Here is a 6,000-nt window from a genome sequence, read left to right as displayed (position 1 = left end):
ATATCTCACAGTTAGGAGTTACAATAGCCGCGGTGGCTGTACGAGTTATGGTTAAGTTCTCGATCTTTTGAGTCAAGGCGTCTACTTTGGCGTTAACGCGGTCTATACCACTGACTTCGTACATTCCTCCTTTGGTTTGGGATTTTTCTACAGCGGTTCGTTCTCCTCCCCATTGGTAATGGTTTTGTGCCATGTTCTCTATGAGGTTTTAGGCTTCATCATGACGTTTGTCCATTAAAGCTCCGCAAGCAGCGACATCTATAGTCATTTTAGTGTTATATAATAGACCACCATAGAAAGTATGGATGATCAGCCATGGCTCAAGTCCATGATGAGGACAAAGTCTCAACATATCCTTATATCTCTCCCAGGCTTCGAAGAGTGATTCGTTGTCTTTTTTGTAAGTTTAAGAGTGCGCCTAAGAGGGGGTGAATTAGGACTATGAAAGTTTATCGATCTTTAGAAACAAGTTGTTCTTATTATTTTTTTTTTTGATTTGGTGCAAGAGTTTAGAAATGTTTTACTTTCTTTTCTGGTTATGATTTGGAAAGCGGTAAATGCGGAAAAGTAAAGAACACAATGATGTATATTGTTTCCCTTCACAATCCGAGAGTACTCCAGTCCCCTTTTAACACGAAAGAGATTTCATATTGTTAGATATTTGTACAAGCCTAATCCCGAGACTTGTCCTACAATATTCTAACACCCAAACCACCAAGAACAATCCTCTTTGACCAAGAACAATCCTCTTGGATTTTTCACTAAGACCACTTATGAGAACAATCCTCTCAAAGTGTCTAACTTGTTTCCAACAATCCTGGATAACAAGAATACAACAAGTATTTGATTTTGTATAAGAGTTTGAATAGTAGAACAATGTATCAATCATTTGATTGATCTTCCCTTCCAATGACAATATTTCACAATTCTTAAAGTAATAGATTGCTCAAGTATTTTCTAGTTTGGATGATATGAAAGTGTGTAGAAAATATCTTGAAAATGATTGAAAAATAACAATGTGAAATTCTGATAATTTCTTAGAGTTTTTTTATTGGAAGAGGTGGAGAATGAATTGAAAATTTTGAGTATATATAGATGTTCATAACACCCCCTGAAATATCATCAGTTTTTGTAGATTAATCATGAACAATTGCCAAGATTAAAGGAAATGTTTCAATGAAATGGTGTGTGGAAAGATGCTATGAAATGCTGCTGTTTTTCAAAAAACGTACAGGGGAAATCGAATTCCCTTAGCATGAAATCGATTTCATGCATGTAACGTTAACAAAATTTCAAAAAAAAAACAGTGGGAAATCGATTTCCTCTTTAGGTAAATCGATTTCCATAGTGCAAAATGTGAATTTTTGCTTCTGGAAATGTTTTAAGACAGTGGCAAATCGATTTCATGTTATGGTAAATCGATTTACCTAGTGTAAAACTTGAATAAAAGATTTTGCAAATGTTTTCTATTATCATGGATGGTCTATGCAATGGTTAGTTGATTTCTTGATCATCTAATACTTTAGAGAATGTAAGTATAGTCATTATACCTTCTTGAAGTGCAAGCTTGATTCCAAAGCCTTGATCCTTGATATTTGAACTTTAACAACTCATCTTTGCATTCTTGTTATTTAGATATTCGTCTTCATCAAAAACAAAGTTCTTTATTGAATCTTGACTTCACATTCTCCCCCTTTTTGATGATGACAAGTAATCCTCTTGATGTTTTGAAATTTCCGGAAATAATTTTTCCCCTAAGATATATAGCTCCCCCTTAGTGTGTACTTGTGCTTCTTGGAGAAATTTGTATCATTTGTACCTTAGGAAATTTATAAACATACAAACAAGTATAACACCTTTCTCCCCCTTTGACATTATCAAAAAGAAGGGAAAGATGGGTGAAAGATAATACATGTATCAAAGAAATCATGAAAAAGTAATTATTAATTCATTTACCTATGAGTTTTACCCCATGAGAGACTTCATCAATTATTCATCCTTGATGAACTTGAAGCCTTTGTCACAAAGTTGACTTTTGCTTAGAAGATTTTGCTTTAGTCATTCAACATAAAGTACATCTTCAATGGATGTGAAAGTTAGTGCTTCAACTTTGCCAATGCCAAGAGTTCTTCCTTTAAGGTATTTCCCATATGTGGAACAACCCTTGAACTTGAACTAGATTTGAAAGTTAGTTTATGCCTCCCATCAAATGCTTAGAACCACCACTTACCAAAAATCACTATAGATTTTAAGCAGTCCTCAAGCAAACCTACAAAACAAATTATGTTTGATTTGGTACCCAGTGTGCTTTGGGTCCATCATAGTTAGTTCCTTTCTTAACCCACACATAATGACCACTTGCCACACTAAAGTTTCTAACATAGCAAGCATTAAGTGTATGGCCAACAATACCACAATAAAAACAAGTAGGCATAAAATTAATTCTATATCTAGGAGGATATGATTTCTTCTTAACAAATGTCTTTCTTTTAGGATAATGATGAACCTTTTTAGGTTTGTCTACTTTCTCTTGATATATTTGATTACTAGCTTTAACAAAGATAGTTTCATTAGAACTAGGCTTAGAAAGTTTTGAATATCCAAGACCACTTTTATCATTTGAGTATCTTTGTTGACTAAGAACACCTTCTAATCCAATTTTCCCTTTTTCATATCTTTCAAGAACTCTTTTTAATTGAACTATTTGGAAAGATAATGATTCAAAATTTTTACATATAAGATTTTCTTTTTGAGCACTAATTATCTTTTGTTTTTCATCCTTAAATTCTTTTTCCATTGTCTTGACTTTCTCTTCTAAGAATGAAATTTGTTTCTCTTGAGATGATATAGTTATATATAATTTTTTGCATTCATTTAACAATTCATCTATAGCACCTTGTGCATCATTTTCATAGATAGTAAATTCGTTACTAACCTCATTGTCTTCATCATCAGAATGGTGTGAAGCCATCAATGCCACATTTGTATATTCTTTGCTTTTGGAATCGGATGATGAACTTACTTCATTGTCTTCCCATGTTATATATGCTTTCTTTGATTTTTTATCCTTATTTCTCTTAAAGTATTTATTCTTCTTTTCAAGTGTAGGGCATTCACTTTTGACATGTCCTCTTTCTCCACATTCAAAGCATTTAACCTTCCTTGTTGGTGTTTCCTCTTTAATGATCTCCTTTTTCCTTTCTTTTCTTAGAAATTTTTCAAACTTTTTGATAAACTCGTTATCTTCTTCACTAGTGGATTCATCTTATTGATTGTTATCATGATGTTTGACTCTTGTCTTTAAGGCAATATCTTTTGAATCTTTTATTTGAATTTCATGCGTTTCAAGTCTTTCGAGTTCTGTTTCATATTCTTGAAGTTTACCGAACAAGGTTGCAGAAGTCATCTTTGATAGATTCTTTTTCTCGGATATCGCCGTTACTTTAAGTTTCCATTCTCTTGTTAAAGATCTAAGCACCTTTAGATTTTGTTCCTCGGTAAGTACTTTCTTTCCAAGAGCACTCAAATGATTTATTAAGTACGAATCTTTTTTGTAAATCAAGGATTGATTCTCTGGGCTGCATTCTGAATAATTCATATTCTTGACTTAAAGTATTTAAACGAGATTTCTTAACTTCAACGGTTACATCATGAGTTTCAACTAAAGTATCCCATATTTCTTTTGCCGTTGTACATGTAGAGACACGAAAAAAATCATCCATACTAAGTGCACCTTGAAGAAGATTTATTGCCTTTTTATCATAGAGGAACTTTTTCTTATCATCATCATTCCATGAAACTTTAAGCTTTATTGATTCAACACCATCGACAACAGTTGTAGGAACAAAGGGACCATTTTAGACTGCTTCCCATACTTCTTCTCCTTGTGCTTCTAAATGAGCCTTCATTCGGATTTTCCAAAAGTCAAAGTATTCACCACAAAACAATGGAGGCTTGTTGTTACTACCACCATCTTTGAAAACAGGATTTTGATTTGCGGAAGCCATTCTGGATCTTTAGGAACAAGTTACCTATAACTTGCTCTGATGCCAATTGTAAGTTTAAGAGTGCGCCTAAGAGGGGGGTGAATTAGTACTTTAAAAGATTATCGATTTTTAGAAACAAGTTGTTCTTATGTTTTTTTAGTTTGGTGCAAGAGTTTAGAAATGTGTTACTTTCTTTTCTGATTATAATTTGGAAAGCGGTAAATGCGGAAAAGTAAAGAACACAATGATGTATACTGGTTCCCCTCACAATCCGAGAGTACTCCAGTCCCCTTTCAACACGAAAGAGATTTCACTATTGTTAGATATTTGTACAAGCCTAATCCTAAGACTTTTACTACAATCTTCTAACACCCAAACCTCCAAGAACAATCCTCTTGGACCAAGAACAATCCTCTTGGACCAAGAACAATCCTCTTGGATTTTTCACTAAGACCACTTATGAGAACAATCCTCTCAAAGTGTCTAACTTGTTTCCACCAATCCTGGATAACAAGAATACAACAAGTATTTGATTTTGTATAAGGGTTTGAATAGTAGAACAATGTATCAATCACTTGATTGATCTTCCCTTCCAATGACAATATTTCACAATTCTTAAAGTAATAGATTGCTCAAGTATTTTCTAGTTTGGATGATATGAAAGTGTGTAGAAAATATCTTGAAAATGATTGAAAAATAACAATATGAAATTCTGAAAATTTCTAAGAGTTTTTTTTATTGGAAGAGGTGGAGAATGAATTTGAAATTTTGAGTATATATAGATGTTCATAACACCCCTTGAAATATCATAAGTTTCTGTAGATTAATCATGAACAATTGCCAAGATTAAAGGAAATGTTTCAATGAAAAGGTGTGTGGGAAGGTGCTATGAAATGCTGTTGTTTTTCAAAAAACGTACAGGGGAAATCGATTTCCCTTAGCATGAAATCGATTTCATGCATGTAACATTAAAAAAATTTAAAAACAAACAGTGGGAAATCGATTTCCTCTTTAAGTAAATCGATTTCCATAGTGCAAAAAGTGAATTTTTGCTTCTGGAAATGTTTTAAGACAGTGGCAAATCGATTTCATGTTATGGTAAATCAATTTACCCAGTGTAAAACTTAAATAAAAGATTTTGCAAATGTTTGCTATTATCATGGATGGTCTATGCAATGGTTGGTTGATTTCTTGAGCATCTAAGACTTTAGAGAATGTAAGTATAGTCATTATACCTTCTTGAAGTGCAAGCTTGATTCCAAAGCCTTGATCCTTGATATTTTAACTTTAACAACTCATCTTTGCATTCTTGTTATTTAGAGATTTGTCTTTATCAAAAACAAAGTTCTTTATTGAATCTTGACTTCACATTTTTTGGTAAATCCGTTGATTTGACCTCTTAGGATAGCAGTTTTGCTAGGTGGGAAATATCTCACTAAGAAAACTCTCTTCAATTTGTCCCAGTTAGAGGGTAAAGATTGAAGCCACGCTCTAGCTCTATCTCTCAAGGAGAATGGAAAAAGACGTAATCGAATAGCTTCGGGATTGACATTGTTAGCTTTAACAGTTTCGGCATATTGCACGAACACGGATAAATGGAGATTAGGATCGTCTCTAGGGCTTCCCGAGAATTGGTTCTGCTGGAGAGCTTGCACCAGCAATGGTTTTAGTAAGAAGTTGTTTGCCTCAAGCGCAGGTGGTGTGATACTTGAGTGCGGTTCAGCTCGTGAAGGAGCGGTATAGTCTCTAAGAGGACGAAGAGAAGCCATCTCTAACTTCGGGGTTAGTTGATCAGAAATGATCAATTCCTGAGAAACTGGAATTAGTTCTACTTCGGGAAGATGATGAATTTGACGTCTTACATTAATAAAACGTTCAATTTCATTAATTCGTTTTATTAATTCCCTTCCTTGTAAACGAGTATTTGGCATACAATCGTTCAAAGAAAAGGAAAATAATTGCCCTAGTCTCTACGGTGTAACAGTGAGTTACGATATCGACTTAAATAGTCCCC

The 6,000-nt window shown here is 33.8% G+C and overlaps 1 pseudogene; it reads left to right on the top strand.

The window, feature by feature from the left end:
- The first annotated feature begins 323 nt into the window (after positions 1-323).
- Positions 324-408, top strand: LOC131615401 (small nucleolar RNA R71; annotated as a pseudogene).
- Positions 409-6,000: the final 5,592 nt, after the last annotated feature.

The sequence above is a fragment of the Vicia villosa genome, linkage group LG6 (assembly GCF_029867415.1).
Source record: "Vicia villosa cultivar HV-30 ecotype Madison, WI linkage group LG6, Vvil1.0, whole genome shotgun sequence".
Taxonomy (NCBI): Eukaryota; Viridiplantae; Streptophyta; class Magnoliopsida; order Fabales; family Fabaceae; genus Vicia; species Vicia villosa.
The sequence above is the reverse complement of the archived record's forward strand: the minus strand, read 5'-3'. Positions and strand labels throughout refer to the sequence as shown.